Source organism: Ailuropoda melanoleuca, chromosome 3 (genome assembly GCF_002007445.2).
Source record: "Ailuropoda melanoleuca isolate Jingjing chromosome 3, ASM200744v2, whole genome shotgun sequence".
Taxonomy (NCBI): domain Eukaryota; kingdom Metazoa; phylum Chordata; class Mammalia; order Carnivora; family Ursidae; genus Ailuropoda; species Ailuropoda melanoleuca.
The window spans coordinates 68,333,604-68,360,661 of NC_048220.1; the positions used below are offsets into that span (position 1 = coordinate 68,333,604).

A 27,058-nucleotide genomic window follows, 5' to 3' on the forward strand; every position below is an offset into this window, starting at 1 on the left:
GTTGAGGTTCATGTAATGAATGAGTATATCTGGCTAGGCCACTTCTTCAAAATGATGCACTATTTATTTTCGGGCATTATTGCTTCCCTTTTCCTCTCCACCAGTTTGGTTAAATGGTAGTTCAGTTTCATAGGGATTAAGTGATTTATCTGTTGATCTAGTGGTAGACCGAGACTTAGAAATCAAACCCTCTATTGCCAGGGGTAGGGGTATAAGTTTATCCTGGGACACCAGAGATATTGGTATCTCCTGTTGACGTCATCATAATAGGCACTAGACTTGAAAGTGTAAACTCCAGGTTTGTGAGATTGACCCTGAAGCAAAACCATGTTGGGCATATAATGCTTGGACTAGGGTCAGTAGCATGTTTTAGGGCAGTTTTACTAATTTCCTTATCACTTTCTGTACTTTTAAAATCTCTTTTTATATTCCAAGAACCAGACATCATAGGAAACTCCTCTCGTACCTTGTTTTCTCTCAGTAGATTGAGCGAATGAAAATGACAGCCCTGCAATAGCTAAATATCTAAGCTAAAACATATTTTAAAAGCTCTAATTGGTATAATAACCTGTCATTTTCTTTTCTTTTTTGACATCACCCATTTGTATCTTGCATTTCCAGTTTCCCTCAATCACATAATTATCTGATATTCTTGTGGATTTTAAGAGGTGGTTTCGGTGTCACATTCTTCAATTAATTGACTATTTGCTTGCATTAAATGTAATCTTTTGTGCTTTGACTTCCTGCCTATGGGACATTTGAGTTTAGTAGAACCTTTGGAGGCTTTTATCCTGATTTGTTGACTTCAATACTGGTTCCTGGTCCAAGTGAGAAACGTTGGAGGCGGTACAGAGAATATTCGTCTGTGTACTTGCAGATTAAGCTTCCCTAAGAGTAATACTATTTCTGGGTGCAAGATTGGATTGACTACCTTGGTTCTGTTTATTTTCATTGTGTGAATAATGGCTAGATAAACTTATTTTCTTTGGTCATTCCGTTGACTTTTGAACTTGGTTATAGCTCTTTTGTGGACTGTTAGAAACTGAATGTTTGTGACCTGTCAAGATTCTTATGTTGAAGCACTACTCCCACCAATGTGATAGTATTTGAAGGTGAGGCTTTTGGGAGGTATTTAGGTTTAGATGAGGTTGTAAGTGTGGTACTCCCATGATGGAATTAATACTCTTATAAAAGGAGGAAAAGACATGAGAGCTCTCTCTCTCTCTCCATGAGCACACAGTAAAGAAAGGCCATGTGGACACACTTCTAAGCCAGGGAGAGCACTCACCAAGAATCAATTCTGCTGGCACCTTGATCTTGGACTTCCCAGTTTCCAGAACTGTGAGAAATAAATATCTGTTGTTTAAGGCACAGACCGGTTTATGGATTTTGTTGTAGCAGCAGCCTGGCTGTCTAAGATATAGCCCTTTCCAGTTTTTGGATTCAGTGTAAATAGAATAGGGCAATTAAACCTTAACCAGTATTGAGCATTTGCAGGTTATATTAATTCTACTTCCTTTAGACCTAATAACACCCATTTATTTCTCCTAGCACCATACTTTAAAATCAAATATAAAAATAGATATATTTTGGAGACAATATCTTTTTGTTTGTAAGCATTTTAGTTATCCTTTCATTTGGCCATGTCCAGCATTTTTTTTTGTCAGCAATCTAGATGAATACTGTAATGTAAATATCTTATTTTTCCTTTCTATGGTGTCCATCCCCCTACAACCTGATTATAGTGCCTTGTTTTCCCTGGGAAATCACCTTTCCCCATTTTCACTCCCCAGTCCATGCGATTGAAGGGAGGTTTACTTCATCCATGGCTCCAGGAGTGCATGTGATACTGAGATGAGGACAATCAGAGAACTACATCTCCTGACTACAGTGGTTGGTTCTGAGATGGACATATGAGTCATTTCAGGCCAATGAGAGATAGGCTTAAGTCTTTTGCTGAAACATTGGGACAAAGCTGAAGTCCATGAAGAGGAAAATGATGCTGAGAGAGGAGGAGTACTCAGGTGGTATTATTTGATTACCTGGATTCTGTTGTATCTGAATCTACCCTGGACTTTTTGATTGTAAAGCCAATACATTTCCTCTTTGGGTTAGTCAGTTTTAATTGAATCTTTACTAATTATAACCAAAAGAGTGCTAAAAAACGTGATTACCAAATTCATAGACAATAAGAAGCATGAAGGGATAGAGAATATATTAGAATATATTACAGAGTGAAAATCCAGAAAGATCTTAGCTAAAAAGAAGAGCAGCAACTAATAAGATACAATGTGGTAGGGGTGCCTGGGTGGCTCAGTCATTAAGCGTCTGCCTTCAGCTCAGGGCGTGATCCCAGGGTCCTGGGATCAAGCCCGGCATCGGGCTCCCTGCTCCTCTTCCTCTCCCACTCCCCCTGCTTGTGTTCCCTCTCTCACTGGCTCTCTCTCTCTCTCTGTCAAATAAATAAATAAAATCTTTAAAAAAAAGATACAATGTAGTAGTGATAAATGTAAAGTCCAATATTTGCTCCAGATCATCAGCTGAGCAAAGTGAGGGTGAAGCTGACATGGATAAATATGAAAAAGATTAAGTCATTTTAGAGAATTGTCAGCTCAATCACAATTATTAATGTGAGAAAACTATCAAAAATATGTGTGTTCTGTTCCATTATTCACCTATTGTTTTGCCCATGCCACACTGTACCATATTGTCTTAATGACTATATACTGTAAGTCTCAAAAATTAGGTAGTGTGACTCTGCCAACTTTGTTCTTCTAGACTGTTGGCTATTCTATGTCCTTTGCATTTCCATGTAAATAAAATATTGTGAGTTTCCCCAAATTAAAAAGAATTAGTTAAGAGTTGTGTAATTTTTCAAGCTAATAGGACTAGTGAATTATAAATCGTTTTTAATGCCATTGTCACTTGAACTGGAAAAAAAATAGTACTCATTATACTTTAACAGTCCTTTGGGAAAATATGTATTGAATTATGCCAGGTCTTCAGAAATACATAGTTAAGATGCAAATGCCCTGTATTTTTATCTTTATAAACATAGTACATTTATGTAGAAATACGTAAGAAACTACTAACAGTATTTTGCTCTGGGGGGCAGGTGGATCAGGTGTCTGGTAAAAGACAGAGATTTATTTTTTTGTATACACTTGAAATCCTTTAAGTTAAAAAAATCTAATAAAAATTTTCAAAATAAAAAATGTAATATACACTTTTATTATTTATGTATGTTTGAGAGCTGTCTCTAAATCATAATTCCTTTGTATGCATGAAATCTGTTCTGATTTATGATTGTGGGTGCTATTTGTAGTTAATGTTACTGTGATTTTCCCTCTTTGTTTCCTGGCTCAGCCCGTCGCCTGGACTCTAAGGAACTTCAGTCAATCTAGTAGGTCCTGCATTTAACAAATTCTTTGATGTACCACTTAATATTTTTATAATTGTTCTTTACCCCAAATAAATAGTAGTTATATTTTAGGGCTTACAGCTCTTTTTTAGTGCTTCTTGTTTTTGCTCAACTTTTTTTTTTTTTATGTGTTTGCTCAACTTAACTTACAGTTTCTTATATATCCTAACTGTACTTAATTTTTCTAGGTCTCAATTGCCTAATGTGTAAAATGTGTTGGTTAAAGTGTGGTCCAAAGTCTCTTCTGGTCCTGTGAGTTCATAAGTTTGTCTTCCATTTCATTTAATTTGATTCCATTAATGATCCAGATGGACGGTGATGACATAATTGTCAAGACAAGACATGACATTCATAGAGTATTCAAACTTCAGGAAAGTTATGCCTGCTTTTTGCTACTCCTTAGACCTGTGATTCACAGTTCTAGTTTTAGAATATTCAGGATGTCTGTAGTTACTAACAGGTGTGATAGATTGAATCATGGGCCTCTCCCTGCTTCTGCACTCCTGCCATGGCTTCCTTGTGGGCATAGGATGCGTCCTCAGTCCTTAACTTGCTCTGGCTAATGACATATGAACAGCAGTTGTGTCATTTTTCAGCCTAAGATTTAAGAGGGCTTATATGCTTCCACTAGTCATCTGTGCTTCTGTTTGTGCTGGTTCAAGGAGAATGAGAACCACGGGGAGCAGACCTACAGATGTTAATGAGAAGCAGAGCCTGTTGATAGAGCCCAGCTTGGATCAGCTGAGTTTCAGCTGACCTGTAGATCTTGAAGAAGAAATAATTATTAAGTCTTGATGTTGTCTGTGACACAGCATTTTTGTGATACAACAGGTACCACTGACTTTTATCAAAATGTATTTTTAAATAGGAAACACATTCACATGGTTCAAAAATAAAAATATAAAAAGGCATATAGTGAAATGTTTTGCTCCATGCCCTGTTTCCTGTTCACCTGGGTCCTATCCAATGTCCTACCACCACAAGGTGCCCACTTGAGGGACACCTGGGTGGCTCAGTCAGTTAAGTATCTGCCTTCGGTTTTGGTCATGATCCTGGGGTTCCTGGGATGGAGCCCCATGCCCGGCTCCCTGCTCAGCAGGAAGCCTGCTTCTCCCTCTCCCTTTGCCCATCCCCCTGCTTGTGTTCTGTCTCTCTAACAAATAAATAAATAAAATATTTAATTGAAAAAAAAATGCCCACTTGATTGATTTCTTTTGTATCCTTCTAGAGTTTCTTTATGTAAATACGAACAGACAAGAATACATAATCTTGGCTCCCATTTCCACCATTTTACACAGTTTTATGCTTTGCTTTTTTTCATTTGCTATCTTAGATATATTTGTGTATCAGTATATAGAAAGCTTCTTTATTCCTTTCTACAGCTGTGTTGTATACCATGGTAAAAGAGAATACAGTCTCTTATTGATGGTCACTTGTTTTCTCTCTTTTGCTGCAATGTAAATATATCTGTGGGATAAATTCTCAAGAAAAGGAAGATGTATACAGATGGAATAGCTACTATCAAAGTGTCTTTCTTAGGGGAACACATGAATTTTAATTGGTAAGAGATATTGTAAATATCTAACAGCATTTTCCTTTAATCTGCAGGACCAGTGTAATATTTCACACAGGAAGCCATCCTACTGACATTCCAGGAGGACATGAAGTGATATTTTCAGAGAGCTGACGCCTGTATACCAGGAAGTTCCCAGCACTTTATAGGTATCAGCTTCTTAAATCCTCACAACATCCTGTGAAGTACTGTTACTACCCTCATCTTAAGGATGAGGAGATTGATGTGGCGGGAAGCTGAGTGACTTGCCTGATTTCATTCAGCTAGAAAGCAGTGGAGCTGGGATTCTAACTTAAATAGACTTACTCCAGGCTAAGACCGCTAAACCATAACTTCTCTAAAATTACTTTTAAAATAAAGGTATAATTAAATTAATACTAGTATAATATCCTAAAATATTTTTCCTGACATCTCCTGTTTTGATAGCTTTCATAAAAAATAATCTATAAATTGTGTGTGGGGGGGTGGGTTGGTGTATATTTGACTGTACCTGTGGGAGTCAGGTGAATTTCCACTTATCAACCTGAAGATGTATTAAGATATATAAGAAACCATTATGAATTCAACTCGCTTTTGAACTTCTGTGGTTATAACTGTTGGTTGAATTTTTAGAAGATGTGTTTTTTAAAATGGGTTTTGGAAAATATGTGTAAGTGTCTATAATTTGCTAAGCAGATAACATACCTTTGGCACAATTAAAAATATCACCTCTAATATACATTCATTAATATTCATGTCACTCCTGTGAATTATAGGTAATAATACAGATGAGGAAACTGAAGCTTAGAGAAAGGGGTTGACTTGCTCAATATCACCCAGATATATCGTGAGGTTGATGATGATAATGAGTAACATTTATTGAGTACTTACTATATACCAGGCACATCGCTAGGCCCACTTTACATGGACCCATTATCTTCACAACAATTCTATGAACAGTTGCTCTTGCAGCTTTAAAGTAGGATTTAAAGAAATTTAGAAACTTTCTTAAGGCCATATAGCTAGGAAGTAATAGAGGTGGGCACTTAATCCAGGTTTGTTATTATGGTCAGTTTGATGTGTCGACTTGGGTAGGCTTCAGTTCTCACTGTAACATTCAGTGAAACACTAGCCCTGGCGTTGCTGGAAGGTATTTTGTAGATGTGATTAAAGTCCCTAATCAGATGACTTTAAGTAAAGGAGATTATCCTAGATAATCTACATGGGCCTAACTCAGTCAGTTGAAAGGACAGAAGAGCAGAGCTGAAGCTTCCCTGAAGAAGAAATTCTGCCTGAGGACTGTAGCGTCAGCTGCCTGAGAGTTGCAGCCTGCCCTTCCTGATGTTCTGCCCTATGGATTTCAGACTTGCCTCGCCATCTCCCATAATCACACAAGCCAGTTCTTTGTAATAAATCTCTTAATATAAATCTACTAGTTCTCTTTCTCTGATTGAACCCTGATGCATTTGTCTAAATCCACAGCTCAAGCACTTACCAGAATGCTATACTCATTCTTTGTATACAGCAAGTTAGAAATTTGAAACCAAGTCCAGAGCTCTATGCTGCATATACATCTGAACCACACATTACACTTATTATTCACTGCCTCAGTATAATGAGGTAATGAGCTTTTATATTTTGTACCCTCCAACTTTTGAAGGCAGACACCAGGTTTTACTTATCTTATTTTTCTTGTACTGTATATCATGCACACAGGACACACAGCTCTGTTGTCAAAACAGTGTCTGTCACACCTATTCACAGGCATGTCACTTGCCTTCTTGGTTTTGTACTCTCAATTTGGAGGCCATCATTATTTTTTTTCCAACTTTTCTTTAAGTTTTCTGTTTTAATTCTTTTTTTTTATTAAATTGTTTTTTTTTAAAAGATTTTATTTATTTATTTGACAGAGATAGAGACAGCCAGCGAGAGAGGGAACACAAGCAGGGGGAGTGGGAGAGGAAGAAGCAGGCTCATAGCAGAGGAGCCTGATGTGGGGCTCGATCCCATAACGCCGGGATCACGCCCTGAGCCGAAGGCAGACGCTTAACCGCTGTGCCACCCAGGCGCCCCTCTGTTTTAATTCTTAACTTACAAGCTTTTAGGAGCTTAGAATTTTAGTCAATGATGCTGTCCCCTTTTTTATCAATTATATATACCACATCTTCTTTATCTGTTCATCCGTCAATGGACATCAGGGCTCCTTCCATAGTTTGGCTATTGTGGACATTGCTGCTATAAACACTGGGGTGCAGGTGCCCCTTCGGGTCACTACATTTGTATCTTTGGGGTAAATACCTAGTAGTGCAGTTGCTGGGTTGTAGGGTAGCTCTATTTTCAACTTTTTGAGGAACCTCCATACTGTTTTCCAGAGTGGATGCACANGAGTGGCTGCACCAGCTTGTGTTCCCACAAACAGTGTAAGACGGTTTCCCTTTCTCCACAACCTTTCCTGACTTGTTAATTCTAACCATTCTGACTGGTGTGAGGTGGTATCTCATTGTGGTTTTGATTTGTATTTCCCTGAAGCCGAATGATGTGGAGCATTTTTTCATGTGTCTGTTGGCCATTTGGATGTCTTCTTTGGAGAAATATCTGTTCATGTCTTCTGCCCATTTCTTGATTGGATTATTTGTTCTCTGGGTGTTGAGTTTGAGAAGTTCTTCATAGATTTTGGATACTAGCCCTTTATCTGATAAGTCATTTGCAAATATCCTCTTTCATTCTGTCAGTTGTCTTTTGGTTTTGTCGACTGTTTCCTTTGCTGTGCAAAAGTTTTTTTTATCTTGATGAAGTCCCCATAGTTCATTTTTTACATTTGTTTCCCTGCCTTTGGAAGCATATCTAGCAAGAAGTTGCTGTGGCCGAGGTCGAAGAGGCTGCTGCCTGTGTTCTCCTCTAGGAATTTGATGAATTCCTGCCTCACATTGAGGTCCTTCATCCATTTTGAGTCTATTTTTGTGTATGGTGTCAGAAAATGGTCCAGTTCATTTTTCTGCATGTGGCTGTCCAATTTTCCCAACACCATTTGTTGAAGAGACTGTCTTTTTTCCATTGGATGTCCTTTCCTGCTTTGTCAAAGATTAGTTGACCATAGTGTTGAGGGTCCATTTCTGGGTTCTCTGTTCTGTTCCTTTGACCTATGTGTCTGTTTTTGTGCCAGTACCATACTGTCTTGATGATCACAGCTTTGTATTAGAGCTTGAAGTCCGTAATTGTGATGCTACCAGTTTTGGTTTTCTTTTTCAACATTCCTTTGGCTATTTGGGGTCTTTTCTGGTTCCATACCAATTTTACAATGATTTGTTCCAGCTCTGTGAAAAAAGTTGATGGTATTTTGATGGGGATTGCATTGAATGTATAGATTGCTTTAGGTAGCCTGGACATTTTAACAATATTTGTTCTTCCAATCCATGAGCATGGAATGTTTTTCCATTTCTTTGTGTCTTCCTCAGTTTCTTTCCTGAGTGTTCTATAGTGTTCTGAGTACAGATCCTTTGCCTCTTTGGTTAAGTTTATTCCTAGATATCTTATGTTTTTTGGTGCTATTCTAAATGGAATTGACTCCTTAATTTCTCTTTCTTCTGTCTCATTGTTGTGTGTAGAAATACAACTGATTTCTGTGCATTGATTTTATATCCTGCCACTTTACTGAATTGCTGTGTGAGTTCTAGCAATTTTGGGTGGAGTCTTTTGGGTTTTCCACATAGAGTATGTCATCTGCAAAGAGTGAGAGTCTGACTTCTTCTTTGGCAATTTGCATGTCTTTTATTTCTTTTTGTTTTCTGATTGCTGAGGCTAGGACTTCTAATACTATGTTGAACAGCAGTGGAGAGAGTGGACATCCCTGCCGTGTTCCTGACCCTAGGGGAAAAGCTCTCAGTTTTTCTCCATTGAGAATGATATTCACTGTGGGCTTTTCATATATGAATATTATGGTATTGTTTTATGATTCGTGATTATGGCCTTTCTTGATATTGGTATGGTTTTCATAGATGGCCTTTATGATATTCACACTATGAAGAGTCTTAATCAAGAAAGGATGGTGTACTTTGTCAAATGCTTTTTCTGCATCTATTGAGAGGATCATATGGTTCTTGTCCTTTCTTTTATTTATGTAGTTTATCACATTATTTGATATGCAGATGTTGAACTACTCCTGCAGCCCAGGATTAAATCCTACTTGGTCGTGATGGGAATAATTCTTTTAATGTCCAGTTGGATCCTATTTGTCAGTATCTTGGTGAGCATTTTTGCATCCATATTCATCAGGAATTTTGGTCTCTAATTCTCCTTTCTGTTGGGGTCTTTGTCTGGTTTGGGGATCAAGGTAATGCTGGCCTCATAGAAAGAGTTTGGAAGTTTTCCTTCCATTTCTATTTTTTCAAACAGCTTCCAAAGAATAGGTATTCATTCTTCTTTAAATGTTTGGCAGAATTCCCCTGGGAAGCCATCCAGCCCTGGGCTCTTGTTTGTTGGGAGATTTTGATTACTCCTTCAATTTCCTTGCTGGTTATGGGTCTGTTCAGGTTTTCTATTTCTTCCTCTTTCAGTTTTGGTAGTTTATACATCTCTGGGAATACATCCATTTCTTCCAGGTTGCCTAATTTGTTAGCACATAGTTGCTCATAATATGTTCTTACAACTGTTTGTATTTCTTCAATGTTGGTTGTGATCGCTCCTCTTTAATTCATGATTTTATTATTTGGGTCCTTTCTCTTTTCTTTTGATAAGTCTGGCCAGGGGGTTATCAATCTTATTAATTCTTTCAAAGAACCAGCTCCTAGTTCCGTTGATCTGTTCTACTGTCTTTTGGTTTCTATTGCATTGATTTCTGCTCTAATCCTTATTATTCCTCTTCTCCTGCTGGGTTTAGGCTTTATTGGCTGTTCTCTCTCCAGCTCCTTTAGGCGTAGGGTTAGGTTGTGTATTTGAGACCTTTCTGGTTTCTTGAGAGAGGCTTGTAGTGCTACGTACTTCCCTCTTAGAACCGCCTTTGCTGCATCCCACCGATTTTGAACAGTTGTGTTTTCATTTTCATTTGTTTCCATGAATTTTTTAAATTCTTCTTTAATTTCCCGGTTGACCCATTCATTCTTTAGTAGGATGCTCTTTAGACTCCATGTATTTGAGTTCTCTCCAACTTTCCTCTTGAGATTGAGTTCCAGTTTCAAAGCATTGTGCTCTGAAAATATGCAGGGAATGATCCCAATCTTTTGGTACCAGTTGAGACCTGATTTGTGACTTGGGATGTGATCTATTCTGGAGAACATTCCATGTGCACTTGAGAAGAATGTGTATTCTGTTGCTTCAGGACAGAATGCTCTGAATATATCTGTGAAGTCCATCTGGTCCAATGTGTCACTGAAAGCCCTTGTTTCCTTGTTGACCTTCTGCTTTGATGATCTGTTTGTTGCAATGAGGGAGGTGTTAAAATCCCGTCCAATGATTGTATTATTATGGATGTGTTTCTTTAATTTTGTTATTAATTGGTTTATATAATTGGCTGCTCCCATGTTAGGGGCATAAATATTTACAATTGTTAAATCTTCTTATTGGATAGACCCTTTAATTATAATAAAGTGTCCTTCCTCGTCTCTTCTTACAGTCTTTGGTTTAAAATCTAATTTATCTGATATAAGGATTGCCACCCCAACTTTCTTTTGATTTCCATTAGCATGAGAAATGATTTTCCATCCCCTCACTTTCAATCTGGAGGTGTCTTTGGTTCTAAAATGAGTCTCTTGCAGAGAGCATATGGATAGGTCCTGCTTTTTAATCCAATCTGATACCCTGTATGTTTTGATTGGGGTATGTAGCCCATTTACATTCAGAGTAAGTATTGAAAGATATGCATTTAGTGCCATTGCATTGCCTGTAAAGTGACTGTTGCTGTATATTTGTATTTTGTTTCTTAAGTAAAGTGAGATCTCTCTTTAACATTTTCTCATCTCATGTCAATTAGACTCAAAGTACATGATACATCCCTTTCTCAGAGAATAAGAGGTCCTCCTCAGACTTTGTTATAACTTAGCAGACTCCTTTCAGCTATATAACATTTTTTATTAGTATCATAAATCAGTAAGTCTTTGTTTTGGGGCACCATGTATTCCTGTTGCCATTATACAGACTAAGAAAACAAGATGTAAAAATAGTAGGCCCCCTTTAAGCACTTACTTCAGTCACAATCAGAATTAAGACTAGAACTTAAATTTTTTGGCTCTGGTTAGAGATTGAGAAATTTTGTTTAGATGGATCATCTATGTGAGCTAAGCCACAAAATGTGGAATGTGTCTCACTTTACTAAGGTTACAAAAATTTATATTAAGGTTTATATAGGATAAATTAATTTTATATGGAAAATAAAACCACATGCATCTTATTTTGAAAAATCCTAAGGCCAATATAAAAACGAAGATAGTTATTTAAATTTACTCCAAGTGATTTAGCTGCTGGTACTGTGTTGTTTTGCTTACTTTGTCCTGTGGAAAATATAGATACCTATGTACTTAATCTCCTTGTTATTCCTTCTTCCTTCTTCTCTTCTGCAAGACTCTTGTAAGGAATAATTCCCTATATTGAAGTCATGCAGAAAATATGTAAACATTCAACACACTCTTGCAAATCTGTTAAGTATAAATTTGAACATATTTGACTTTTCCCAATATAGGCTACCAAGGAAAATGTGCAGAAATAGTATTTTGAGATATAAACCAGTAAAGCCTAATGTGAAATATGAAAAGAACAAAGTAGGAATCAGCCTTCTTTTGTTTACTTCCAGGTACAAATTACTTGATAAGGAAGCTTGTTTAGGTTAAATAAGCATAGATATGGTGCCAGGGATGTCAGTGGTTACTATTGTTGAACATACAATTCTGGTCTTAAAGGAATTCTATTTGTGTTATCCCTAGACAATGCAAAAGGGGCATTTGACACCCGGAAAGTAAATAAAAATGACTATTCTGCATTGCTCCCATTGCGTGTTTTTTTTTTTTAAGATTTTATTTATTATTTGAGAGTTTGAGAGCAAGAGTCAGTGATAGAGAGTACAAAGTGGGGAGGGGCAGAGGGAGAGGAAAGAGCAGACTCCCCCATGAGCAGGGAGCCCGATCTGGGACTTGATCCCAGGACCCTGGGATCATGACCTGAGCTGAAGGTGGACACTTAACCAACTGAGCTGCCCAGGCATTCACTCCCATTGGTGTTAAACATATCTGTTAATCTCATGATTTGAACAAAGGGCAAGTTTGCCTTGAAACTATGATTTCCCCAACATGACAACATTTAAGCAAGATCTGTTAAAGATCACTTTTGCAAGGAGAGCAAAAGCTCTCTAAAGGATGTCTTCCCCTAATCACTCTCCTTGGTAGGTACACACAACTTAGAGACCTTTCTAGTCTTTATTCTAAACTCATTTTTAGGATGCCTGAGTTTGAACTCTCCTCCCCTACTTTCTAGTTACATGATTGTGCCCAACAGTCAGTAGGGCTGTTCACCAATATTTTGGTTTCCTCTTTTTAGCACATGGTAGGCTTGTACTTCTCTTCCTTGAAATAGGTTATGGCCACATGACCTCTAGGAAGGAGTCAGGGCATCAATCACCATCTTTCTCTTCCCCCTGCATGGCAGCCAGCTTCATATCCGACAACAGATGCTCCACTGGTGGAGCTGTTGTCTTAAACTACTGAGATTTTGGGGTTGTGTTATTGTAATCTCACCTATCCTTGCTAACAAAGTGGCTTTGAATAAGTACATAACTCTGTTAGTTTTCTTATGTGTAATATAGGGATATTAATAGTAACTCTCTTGGGGCTGGTGTGAGGACTAAATGAGATTATCCAGTTAAAGCACCTGGCATATGATACATCCTCAGTCAGTGTTGGCTGCTATTGTTACCCACATTATCCAGAGTCTTGGGAGCTAAATATTATATATATATTTTAAATGTTTTATATTTTATAAATTCCCCAAATATACCCCCTTTATATCCAGCCTTTTTAAAAGAATTTTTTTCTTGCACATCTTTCTAAAATGTATCACATTCTTTTTACCTTAAATAGAATTCTTAAGGGCTTAGGGTCATTATTATAAATGTCAATTATTATACTATAATGCAATATAGTTCAGGAGGACACTTTGAAGTGTGCAGGGCACCTGCTCTGATGTTTCAGTGTATTTTTATAGCAGTTTTTGTTCTTTGTAACTTCTTTGCTGTTCTTAGTGTAACTTTGACAATTTTTACAAAAAAATTCATTGACCTAATATACTGGTTTCATTCTGCTGCAAATTTTGGGAAGATGTTAACCTTTTTTTTTTTTGTTTTTTGGTTTTTTTTAGAATTATACATAACTTAAAAGAAATTAGCCTGAAGTAAGTCACCACTTGGTAAGTATACATTGCTATAATTCCTTGTAGTAGCCTACTGATGTTTTTTCAAAGAAGAAAGAATTCTAATTATCTGTTACTACTGGAAACATTTCCACTTCACTGTAATTGAGAAGTTAAACAGAGTCTAAATTACATAGTATTTGTATTCCATCATTTTACCATCCATCAGAAGTATAAAGTAGATTAGAATCACTAGTATACTTCCAGTGTCAACAGATGAGCTTGGGTGCCCGTGGAGGTTCAGGGTGCCTCTAATTCTTTACCTCCAAAGCCCATCTTGTGCCTGTACTGGAAGATACTGCTCCCATTCCTGCCACTCTCAGAAACCAAAGTGGCAAAGACTAGTAAAGGTGGAAAAAGGGAGTAAGGCAGGAGAGCAGATTTTCCCAATGCACTCCTAATGTACAAGTGGAGATGGAAATTTGTCATTACCACTTCCAGGTGATGTCAGCTTTCTGCATGGTTACTCACAATCCTAGGTTCTCTACTATTATCGTTAGTGTGTGTGTGTGTGGGGGGACACTAAAGAATTCACAAAGTTCCTGACCCTTATAATTTATCCAATGTATGTATTATGGTGAGTTACCAGAGCTTATGATTTCTGAAGAACAATAAAAGACAATACCTCTGTACCTATAGGGTATCAGTTTTTTCATTGGCATTGGTTTCTCCTTCCTCTGTAATAGCCTTTGGACTTTGCTTTGGCAGGCAAAGCCCAGTGGAACTATACCTAAAGATCTACTTTTTCTCAACAGATCTAGACCAATTAGATGTTATCTATTGTCTAGTGACAAAATGCCTGAAATAATTGGAATGGAATCATTGTAGTAGCAAAATCCTGAAAGGGGAAGAAAAGTCATTAGCTTCTGCTGTTTAGACCCCCAGAACTGCCTGACTCCTGATCTTTTCCAAGGCTTCTGGGGCTATATCATACCCAGAAATTCATTTTCTCCTTCAGTCCATTTCTGTTGCTTATCACTAAAAAACTACACAATAAACTTTTATGTTTTATTTCATAGTGAGCATTAATGTAAATAGATATTTTAAATGCTAATTAGATTTTAAATATATTGAAAAAGAAGATCCTTTTTTTAAGGATAGAATTTTAATGATTTTGAGTAAAGGCAATTTCTAAAATAGGATATTGTGTACCATTTATAGAGCGTGTGCTACTTGTCAAGTGTCCTGCTAAGTGCCTGTGTGTGTGTGTACAGTTATTTTAAAATATATATGTATAAAACTTTGTCATTACAATGACTTTGTGAGTAAGCTTACTATCCCTGTTTTACATATGAAGAAACTGAAGCCTAGAATGGTTAATTTGGCAGTCACACAGCGGGAAAATGGTGGAGGTAGGGTTTATAACCAGATCTGGTTGACTTAACCACTATGACATATTGGTTCCCATATCCGAAATAATATTATTTTTTTGATTCAATTATAAGCTAGTACCTGCTTGGAAATTAGGTATATCCTCTTTTTTTTTACTAGGGCTCTGAGAACATAGAATGAATGTTGATAAAAATAAGCAGCAGATTTATAACACATCTCCAAAGTGGAAATGGTTGTAAATATCAGTCCTCTAGTCAACTACCATTACTGTATTTGTTTCACATTCTGTTTTCAAAAGAGAGATATTTAAGGTGCCTGGGTGGCTCAGTTGGTTAAGTGTCTGCCTTCCACTCAGGTCATGATTCCAGGGTCCTGGGATCGAGTCCCACATCAGGTCCTTGCTCAGTGGGGAGTCTGCTTCTCCCTCTCCCTCTGCTGTGTGTACACGTTCTCTCTCTCTGTCAAATATTAAATAAAATCTTTAAAAAGAGAGAGATTTAATTCAATTACCCTAGATAATACTAAGCTTAGTCAGAAGTATATATTTAAAAATTTGTGATATAGATTTTAATTGAATTAGGATTTTATTGCCTATTTTGTTATAATCTAATATTTTTTCCTGTTTTTTTAATATAAACTAATACAAATCTAGAAAGTGTATAACCTACTATAGAGCAGGGAAGTGAGATTGTTCAACTAAGAATCATTACTAACTTTCATCTCACAGAATGAATGGAGAGAGCTTGGTCAATATAACTGCATGCTTTCTGAAATTTCTAAACACTCTATGATGAAAAATTAGTTGACATGATGGAACTTTTCCTACACAAAAGAATAATTTAAAAAATTATAGATGCCTTTCAGTATTTAGGATTCTAAAAGCATGCCACAAGAAACCAGCTTTATGCCTAAAGAGCCCTCTTGTTCAGTTGTTTCAAGCTAGTATTATTTACAAGTCCTTCTTGGTCAGCATTTTCCATTTTTCACAATTCAGAAGTTTTTAAAGTTTGTGCAAAATTTTCTGGGAAATGTTTTCTGCATCTTTAAAGAATTACTGATTTTCAATTACCTTGAATGATCTAATTAAGTGTAACTATATCAATACATCCAAACCTAAACACTGTTGAAATGAAATACCCAAGTGCCAAGATGTATGTCATATTGTCAAAGATTGTGGATTCATATAACAAAAAAATCTTATTCTACCATAAATATTTATTTGTGAAAACACTGAGGCAGAATTGTGAGACCTTGCCTGTAGTACAAATACAATAACATATTTAAAATGAGGCAAAAATAAAGGTATAGAAAAGGCATCTAGTGCAGTGGTCCCCATGTATACATAGCCAGACGTGGTAGACAGCTATGTTCTGGTTTTCTCCAGGAATCCTCCCAAGTTTAAGGGTAGTTCTTAGAACTGTACTTCAACATGAATGGGCGTATCTATTCATTACTCCTCCTCTTAATACACAGTATATAATTTCATTAGGAAGGAGCAGGAATGGAATTAGGCTCTGTTTCAGTCAGGGTTCTGCAGAGAAACAGAACCAATATGTATAATAACTAACTAACTAACTAACAACTAACTAACTAAATTTGTTTTCAGACATTTGGCTTATGAGATTGTGGGGACTGACAAGCGTCCTACAGGCTGGACACTCAGATAGTTGCTGAAGTTTCAGTCTTGAGGCAAATTCCTTCTTCTCCAGGAAGCCTCAGTTTTTGCTCTTAAGGCCTTCAATTGATTGATGAGGCCCATTCACCTTATTGATGGTAATCTCCTTTACTTAAAGTCAACTGATTGTAGATATTAAGCACATTTACAAAAATACTTTCACAGCAACATCTAGATCAGTGTTTGATTAAAAAATTGGGTACTATAGCATAGCCAAGTTGACACACACACTAATCATCCCTCAGTCTCTATGAGGCAACCATGCTGGTAGAAGGAAGTCTCTGGAAAATTTTCAGACATAGCCCAACTTTTGCTTCAGGGTGGCTGGGAAAAGGAAGTAGAACAGGTGTGACCTCTTGCCCCTTCTTCCCTCAAGACATCGCCCACACTACTTCCCCAGTGATCGTGCAGTCATGGTGGTGGAGCAGAAAGGTAGCTGTGCTCTAGATAAGCTAGGAAATGATGGTTTAATCATCTCTGGGAAACTTGGGTTGAAGAGGTCAAGATGTAGATGATTTTAGGATGGCTTTTGATAAATAACTCTTGTGGGGTTAGGGTGAAGGCCTTCATTTCCTGCTGAAAATGATAGCCGAGGTTTCACTTTGCTGATGAGAGTCTAAATAAGATTTTACTTTGAAATGCCACTTATGGAAGCTCTTTGGGCCTCTCCTCTATCTTGACACAAAATTGTAATATTCGATAATAAATTAATACTGTTAGACGAGCAGCTAGGCTCAAGACTAGTGAGGATTTGAGGTTTCCAAATCTCTTTTGCTTTCAGAACCTCTGAAATAGCTTTTCTTCTTGTGGCTGCTTTATGCTAAAAAACCTGTGGACTGGGACAGAGAAAAGAAACAGTAATGGAAAGATTGGATCCTGGATAAGCATAAAATTATTCACTATTTAGAATTCTTGAAGGTATAATCCAAAATATGGGTCATGGAAAATTTTAAGACATAGCAATGTTATGAGACATTGCTATGCTATTTAAATAGTCCTGTTTTGTATAACAGGCCAGTTAAATAATGAAGGGTAGAAATAAAAAATAAGACTTATGCAATATGATAAGGGAGTGAAATTTTGCTTCCAACTTTACCTTTGGAAACATGGATAGCTAATAAAATCCTGAAGAAATTACTTTCATGTCTTTACTCAATAAAATTTGACCAATGAGAAAATGTAACTTATAACCTGCTAATGAAATAGTTACAAAATAAACACACACTTTCCTTTATTTTGTAGTAATTTCAGCCAAGAATGAAATAGCTAACAAAAGCCACAGAATTATTATCATCCAATGCAGGCAAATCATTTATTAAACCCATAATCCCTCAAATAGATAGAAACTGAAAATTGTGCAGAAATATTGTGCAGTATTTGCCTCAAGTAGCTTTATGGCAGTCTCTACCTCTAGAACACCATCCAAGTTTATTTCATTATTTTGAAAGAAAAGATTTCAATTTACTCATATTATGTCAGGATCAACACTTAGCAAGTTCAGTCATTTTTAAAATTTACCTATGGTTAAAAAATAACTGAAAAACAAACAATCCAAAGGTGGGAGTGGGGGGAAGAAAAAAAAGCATACTTACATGATGGTTTGTAAAGGCAAAAAGTTAAAACATTTCTGCCCTTGAAAGTAATTGAAAAACTGTAATAATGTTTCACTTCCCAGTTGAGGCTGAGATGAAGCAATGTGCTAGAATGTGGTTTAGAATCCCTAGGGATTGGACAAACCTTCAGTAGGACTCCTTGTTTGGCTCTGTCCTACCACAAGGAAAAGTGCTTTGTTTGCTCCAAAGAGAATTTACACAGAATCTCAGCAGAAACATCTGCTGTTTTATAACAGATAAAACTCCTGATGTATGTCTTTTACAGCTAGAAGTAAGATAATAGACATTTATTAAGACCACTTCCATTTTATTACCTGATAAAAACAGATGAATTAGACTCTCTACTTATATCCTATTACCTTGATTAAAAACAGATTAATGCAATTTTATGTGAAGTAAAGACCTCAAAGCAATTTTAGCATTGTTTTCATATGAGTAGGAAAAAAATGTATATTTCCCCCCTCTGTTTCTAAGTCCACAGAGTCAGGGTGTCTAGTGCTCACTTTCTCAGAACTTGATGGTGCACTTTTTTTGCCAGGTTATTCTCATTGATTCCAAATGGAGGCTGGGCCTTTTGGCATGGTTAAATGTCATGTTCCTGGTCGTATTTTTGCTAATTTCTTAACACATTAAAAAATTATTTTTTCTGCTTCTGAGTCTCACTTAGTAAAGCTTTTCTGATGGATTGAGCCAAAGAACTAGTGCTTGATCATTTGAGTTTGAGTGTAATTAGTCTGATGTTTTTTCACATTTCCCCCAACTGAGTTTAATAAAATCCTTCTTTGCTCATGGGACACTTTAGGTAGAAAGTTCAGTTGTTTGAGACAGAGCCAGCCAGTACCCTCAGGCCACATGGACCCTCAGTAACTCATGAGAATGAGGTGCCCTGTTGAATTGTCTCCAACTTGACTCGCCATTTCCAATTAATTATGCCATTTCTTAAAACAGATGAAGACTCAAATGAGAGAAAAAAAATTATCTACTGAAAAACTTTCACTGCTGATTCAACTTAACAACAGTTATTTTGTGGGTTGTGATGTCAATGTCTATTATAGTTCAATTTTGCTGTCTTTTCTTTTAAAATACAAGAAAAATTGTGCAAAGAGGCATAGACCAGATATCCTGCAAATGTGTGTGGGAAAGCTGAAGAGGCAGGAAGCGAAATTAAAGTTTGGTCCGTGTCCACCAGATATTGAGAGTAATGGGAAAATGTAGAGAGACACTTTATCGTCATTTGTTGGTTCTTCTAGTTTTTCAAGTTCTCAGCAGAACCAGGATGAAAGTCGTTCTATAATAAACAAATGATTTCATGGTAATGGAGTTAAAACTTACAAAAAGGGAGTGAAGAAACTTTCCGGAAATATTTGTTTATGTTTCCCCAGCTGCTTAGTGTTCAGGTAAATCTAAATGCTGAGGGTAAATCCTGAACTACTTCAAAATAATGTGATCATATTAGAAAATGTACTTCCTGGTTCCCATGTCAGTGTTCAAAGTAATTCATTTTGAGAAAATATACCTAATGCTAAAATTGACCATGCTGTGTGGCCACACTTAAGATTTTGCTAAGCCAGTGGAAATATTTCTAAGACTGCTGTAATGCACATGCTCTCCATGAAGACAGTCTGTCCGATATACTGTTTTCCACAACTTGGGGGAGAATTCGCTGGAGCATGGGTGCTCAGGTGTAAACACATGACTTGAAATCACATTAGGAGGCCAAATGAAGTTTTCAGTTTTTTCAAACATAAAAAAATAAGGGGACTTGAATTTGTCAGAGAGGTCTGGGAAAGCTTTCCTAAGAAGACACTATTAAGCTGAGATCTAAAAGGCAAATATCTTTTCTTTAGTAACATGATTTGACCAAGGCCTAAAAGCAAGGAAGAAAAGAGTGTGTAAGATGCAGCTGAATGGCTCCTAATTAATTAAATCTTGAGTGCCTTTGTGTAAAACATAGCCTAAGCTCTGGAGATATAATAGTGAGTCAAGACACACTCAGACACGGTCCTCGTGTTGGTTCCTCTCTATGGAAGGAGACAAACACTAGTCAAATTGCAGAAATAAATACAACATCATCACTCTATTAAATAGACTAAGATGTTAGGGGTACATACACAGAGGAAATGTGAACTAATTGTGGCTCCCAAGGAAGGCTTTGCTATGGAAGTTACAAATGAGCAAAGATCTAAATAAGAGTTAAATAGCTGAAGAGAGGAGAGCACAGTGTTTTAGGCAGAGGGAACAGCATGAACAAAAGTTTGACTGTTCATCCTTACTACAGGGACTTCTGTTTTCCTCACAAATAATGCTTTACAACATGTGAAAGTCTGAACTTTTTCTGTTCAAGTTCTAAATAAATTCAGAGTGGCTGAAGAATAAATTAATCAGGATCTTGAACTGGGCTATGGGGAGGGCAGTGGTTTTTGATGTATACTGAGGCAGTGGACTAAGAAAGGAGTAGAGGAAATATGGAATGAGCTCAGTACCATACTTAGATCTGAGAAAAAGAGGCTCTGGGCTCTGTGCTTCAGAGGGCTCTCAAATCACGAATATATACAACATATAAACAATAAATTATTTAAAAAACCATAAGCTCTTCTTTCACTAAACATTCCTGCTTGTGGACTAACACCCATCAGGCTACAGGCAAATGCTTTCCCACATCTTTTAACTACCTCCTAGGAATAAAAAACAATTACATCTGAATGCTGTGACATATTGTGGGTTATGCTACCTCCAATATGAGAAAAGGAGAATGCTTCGGAGTCCAGGGAGGATTTGAAGGCGGAAACACTTAAATAAGAGAAAGACAAACTAATTAACTTGTCAAATCCTTCTTCTCACAGCATGAATACATTATATATCTGCATAATGAAGTTTTATTTCCCACTAGTGCTGAGCATCCATTTTCTTGCTTCCCTCCATATAAAGCAATTTATGGTTCTGGACTTACTCCAGATATTCTCAGTATTTGCAATTATTGTAAATGCTGGCTGAAGAGTATTTTGCAATATTAAACAATTAATATTGCTCTCTTATATTTGTGTGTATCTATGCCCAGATGTAATATACTTAAAGTGTGATACCAACTCTTAAACATCGGCAACTAGATGGATATTGAATGCTAGAAATGCAAGTAGTTTTATTAAATGTTTAATGAGAGTATTTTAATTTTCAAAAACAAATAAAAATTCAGCATTTAGTCTTGCTTTATAATTCGATATTCATTATAGTTTATATTGTATCTTTTAATTTTAATAATTTTTTATATTTTAGAAGAAAAAGAACTATTAACACATGAAAAGCTTTCATATTTCTGCATTTTAATTTACATTTATGATTAAAATATATTTACATTTTTATACCCTTTTTACAACTACATTTTACTTTCTAATCTTTTAGATCCTTGAGAATGAGGGCTAGTGAAAAATAGAGAATTTTGATAGAAATGAGCAATTCAAAAGTACGGATTAGAAAAGAAAAAAGCTATAAAGAAAAAAGAAATACAGAATTTTCAGAGTGAAGGTCTACTTAAGTTAAAAATAAAAATATGGGAACACTGAAAGTGAGCAGACTTCTATTGAGCATGGCCCTAATAGAGTTTGTTTGCAAGAGATAAGTTCTTTTTTAATGGAGATGTAACCACTGATCAAAACAATGCAAATTAACAATAACCTTATTCTCATCAACCCACAACTTAAGTAGGTCAGATAAAAACCTCTCTCAACTTTACATTCTTTATTAAATGAAGATTTAATTATTAATTAAAACAATGAAAATGAAAAAGAAGATCAGTTTTACATCAATTTCATAACCCAGAAACAAGAAAAGCAACTCTGGCCTGCCAATTACAAGTTGGAGAAATGAATGGTCTTGAAATTAGCAAATAGGGGAAGAATACTCTAAAGCATCTGACTGGATGATGATCTTAGAAATGGCAATGCCATATCCTTCTGACAATGTTCTTAGTAAAACACATTCAGGTTCAAAATGATGATTAGAATTTTCCATTGCATGAACATGGCAGAATTTTTAATATTTCGTTTTATTCCAAAATTCTTTTCAATAGGAGATTGTAGAAACTGGCTTTTTTATTCTTTACTTAGAAACTGCTTTGTTATGATTGGCTTCAGCCAATGAATGTATTTGTGATAAGAAACACTTAAATTCCCAATTAAAATGCCATGAAATGTCATTTGCACACAGAAAGGCTCAGATGTAATTACTAGACCTGAAAAAAAAGTGCCAATTAACAGCAAACAACCAATAATATTCCAGAAATAAAAACGTATGTCAAACTAGTACATGGGCATAATGTTCAGTTACAGAATAATGCTGTATATTCAATATTCATCTAAGCTTAATGATACCTTTCATGGCACAACAGCACAATATTGATAGAACTTAATGGCAGGTATCTAGGATTGGTAGAAATTATCTTGAAATTTGAAGAAAGAATGACCAATAATTTAAGATTGGTAAAAAATGATGACTCTGATATGGAGAAGTAAAAAACAAATGAATGAAGAAAAAAAAGCAGAAGCGGACCTGTAAATAAAGAGAACAAAGTGAGGGGAGAACAGTTGGGGAATGAGGAAAATAGATGAAGGGGAGTGGGAGATACAGGCTTCCATTTATCAAATGAATAAATTATGGGAATAAAGGGCACAGCATAGGGAATGCAGTCAGTGATATTGTAATAGTGTCGTATGGTGGTAGATGGCAGCTACAGTTGTGGTGAGCATAGCATAAGGTACAGAGAAGTTGAATTGCTATGTTGTACACCTGAAACTAATGTAATATTGTGTGTCAGCTCTACTCAAAAAAAAAGAAAAAAGAAAAGAAAAAAAATCTTATCAGAGACTAATAAAAACATTACATTAAAAAAATAAAAGGTTGTTGAGGGCAAAACTGTGATAGTGATGCTAACATGGTTGATAACAACAAAGGTGATTTTGCTGAAAAATTCAGAACAATTCTTTATGCAATTAATAGTACATAGTTTGAACTTATTACTTAGAGAGATTGCCTCAATGTTGCTGATGTTGTTGACATTTTTTTGAACAGCTTAAATGTTAGATACAGTATTTTCAGGATCAGTAGAAAGGTGGAACATCTTGAGATAAACATTGAATTTGACCCTAATACATGTGGATTAGCAATGTTTACTTGCTATTAACATTAGCAAAAGCTTGGAAAAAGCAGATCTAAGTTTGGCTACTTCACTTTGAAAAAGATTAAAAAAACAAAATTTAAAGAAAATAGCTTTTAATAAATAGAAACTACAAGTGCAATATGCAACAAAAGTGACAATTTGAAAAAAATAAAATTAAAATGAAGAAATAAAAATGGTCAAATAACTAGAAAGGAGAAGTTCACATACTACCACGAAAAATCCCCAAACTAATTTCTGTAAAGGCCATTTTCTGGCTATTAGAGACCAAAAAACAATTTGACCAAATTGAGCAACATGCTGCTGTTTTCAATTTTTTTTTAATATTCCAGAATTTAAAAATGTAAAAACAGAAGAATTAGGAAAAACTGTTTGAATCTAGATATTTTTTAAGAGATCCTGAAAAATCATGATGTGATAGCAACGTATACAATGAAATTCAAATTCTTGGTAATATTGTTTTGCAATAACAATGTATCATATGCAAATACATTATAATGTTTGAGCATATGTGAAATAAATGTTCACTTCTGAACTGTAGTTTTAAAAATGTTATTGATGATTCCATTTGTCACTATCTCGGCAGAGCTAAGTTTTTCCAAATGGAATTAGTAAACACTATGTAATAATTTTGACCCAAGAAAGGTTGTCCAGTTTGGCATTTCCTGTCAGTAGAACTCGAATTATGTGAAAATCTTGATTTAACATCATTAGTAATCTTGGTGAACCAAAGGCAAGAAAAATATATTTCACAGAATAAATATATAGTATTTTATGAATTATGGATATCTTGATTGCTCATCCAAATATTATTCAGACAGGTGCAGTAATAATAGTTCAATAGTCTTTGTTATTTTGCTTTTAATTTTATAAAACCCATAGCTTTGCACATATTTAAAAAAATTTGTTGTTATAAAGTTGTCAAGATAGGAAGATAAGAGATATTTTAGCTAAAATTTTGTTAGCCTGATTTATAACTTTTAAGTATGGGCCTTCATTTGTATTCTTGTCCTGATCCTACAAATGTTAGAGGTATAACTGGATGAACTGCTTTTCTCACATGTATAAGATTTTCTAGATAGAAGGCAATATACCTGCTTGTTGGATAGTAGCCTGGAGGTCCACGTTTGGTCAGCCTTCTTTGGTTAATCATTGGTAGGATGGGATTGTGAACAGCTTAGAGGCAGGCCATAAGGATAGACAATAAGCTAATTGCTATCCCATGAAAGATTTAGAGCAGGATGGAAAGAGCTTAAGAATCCCAGATGCCTGAGGATGAGGGGAAGGGGAAGGAGGTTACTTTAAGAGTAGTACTCTTTACCAATTCTTCTCCTCTTCTTCCTCCACCCCAGTTCTGGGATTTGCCACACGAAAGGCAAGTACCCAAGGTCTAGATGATATCACCTGAGCTTATTTCTAGTACTTACAAAAACCTCTTATGCACTTAATCTAGCCTGTCCGAGTTTCCTCATTTAATAATTTTGAGTTAGAGTATTAACTTATTACACCATATTGCTTTGGTGGATAGGAGGTAAAAATAATTATAAAATACATGGCAAAAATAAAGCCAAAATGAGTGTGCCATGATAATATTTACCATCCATATAACACATTGAAAACTTATTTATCATGTTTTTATGGCTTATTTGCTATATTTTTCCTTGGTTGTTAATTACCTGCTTCGCAATATTTTTATATGAATGATCAAAAATTATCAGAGATGTAAATGAACTTTTTTCAGACCTAATTACAATTATAGCCTTCTTTTCCCGGAGCATGACCAAAAAGAAAACAAAAACAAAAGAAAGGAAAAAGAAAAAGGAAAGGAAGGGAAAGGAAGGGAAAAGAAAAAAAAATCTACCTTGGTCAGAGGAAAATTCAGTTCTTTGTATTTCCAGAGTCTGGCATACCACTGAGCTGGTTTTACAAAATAAGTTCTCCTACCCATGTGGTAAATTACTTGATTTTTCAGTCATACTGGTTCAAACATCAAGTTCATGTAGATACTTTCCTTTACTTTTTAGTTGAAGTGACCTTGCCTTGATAGTTTTGTTCTACTTTCACTACCAGGCCTTAATAAAACAAAGTAAAAAAATTAAAAATGTTTGGAAAGTGTAACAAAATTCATTTTATTTATTTAATTTTTTAAATTGAAGCAAAAATCTTGTTGTTTTTTCTTCCCTCAAATGACTATGGTATATGCCAATGTAGATCACAACAGAGGCAAATATCTACTATGTTTTGTTATTCCTGTCCATATCATAGAAACCTGTGCTGGTTATATACTGATGTATAACAGATTACTACAACAGTTAGTTGGTTAAAACAACAAACGTGTATTATCTCACAGTTTCTGTGAGTCAGGAGTTTGGGAGCAGATTAGCTGGGGGGCTCTGACACGGGGTGTCTCATGAAATTGCAATCAAGTAATCAGCTAGAACTGCAGTCATCTGAAGGATGGAACCAAAGGAACTGCTCCTAAAATGGCCATTCCCATGATTGTTGGCAGTTATCACTACAGGGGTCTCACCATAGGGCTGTTCAAGTATCCTCACCACGTGGTAGCTAGATTCTCCCAGAGTGAGTGGCTTAGTTTTTGAAGTCACACATCATTATGTCCGCTCTATTTTCTTGGTCACACAGACCAATCCTGATACAAGGTGGAAGGAAGAATATCAGAGCGCGAATACCAAGAGGTAGGGTCACTGGGGACCAGCTTAGAGACTGGATACCACAAACAGGGTTGTGTTCAGAGCACTCATCAACTAGGGTTGAAGTCAAAATGCATCCTGGAAAAGTTTTGTCATTTTAGTCCTGCTTGAACATTACTTAATTTTTGAGATATGTATTGGCTACCATTTGAGGCATTGGTAAAAAAAAAAAAAAAAAAAAAAAAAAAAAAGTTGGATGTGGGAGCCAGAAATGTCTGTTCAAATTCTAGCTCTTGACTCTACGTTTGGAAGAGGTTTGATGTAAATCTGTCTCAGTTTGTTCTTCTTTGAAATGGAGGAATTAATACACATCTGTCTATGCTTAGTAGATAATGTACAAGATAAAAGCCTTAGTTCTAAGTATAGCATTAGGCATATAAGAGCTAAACAAGTGCTAGTTTCCTTTCTCCTTCTCTTCAAGATACCCTAAAGCAGAATTTCCCAAGCATTGTGCTATGAAATATCACTTTTCACCTTGCCATCCTTCCAAAGTCCCTGGGTTTGTTGCCTCTTGTTGACAGTGTCCTCCTCTAGTGTGCCGAATGTGTATTAATATTTTACATGTTTATCATTGTGAAAAACTTGGGGGAGCACTTCTCTAAAAGAGGATTTCTTTAAAATAGCTATTAGAAAGGACATCTAATAAGGTACTGAGGATCTAATTACAATGACTGATCCCTAAGAGAACTGTTTCAACACAGGCATGAGAATGTATTTAGCAACATCTTAGAACAGTCTTCCTAAACTTTCCTGATCCTAAAAGCAGAGATTCAGACCTAGATGTGAATGTCCAGGGGAATGGGGCTGGGAATCTGGTTTTAACAAGGACTCTTAAAATTCTTGAGATTACACAAGTCTAGGAAATGCTACATCTGGCGAATTCACCTCTGGAAAGTGTAAGGGAGTTGGGCGCCTAGAGGAAAGGGAAAGAAATTATGAGATTTTCTCATATAGGAATTCTGGCATTGTCACTGATTTAGCATTTTCAGGTCTGTGTGTGTGTGTGTGTGTGTGTGTGTGTGTGTGTGTGTGTGTAAGGTGTGGAGTGGGGTAGCTAACCATCTGTGGATGCTGTATTTGCAATTCATTCAGTGTAACTAATATGTAGGATGTGCCCACTATGTGTAAGAAACTTAGCATGTAGTGGCCTCCCCATCCCTGCTCAGCTTCTTTGGTGTGATAAAGCAAGGTAAAAC

The 27,058-nt window shown here is 36.1% G+C and overlaps 1 long non-coding RNA gene across 1 annotated transcript in view; it reads left to right on the forward strand.

Moving 5' to 3' along the window:
* Nucleotides 1-27,058, forward strand: part of LOC105240737 — an 81,755-nt gene that overhangs the window by 11,417 nt on the left and 43,280 nt on the right. Inside the window, exons 3-4 of the long non-coding RNA XR_004624153.1 lie at nt 5,030-5,143; nt 13,311-13,358. This is a non-coding gene — a long non-coding RNA (uncharacterized LOC105240737). The remainder of the gene's footprint in view (nt 1-5,029; nt 5,144-13,310; nt 13,359-27,058) is intronic.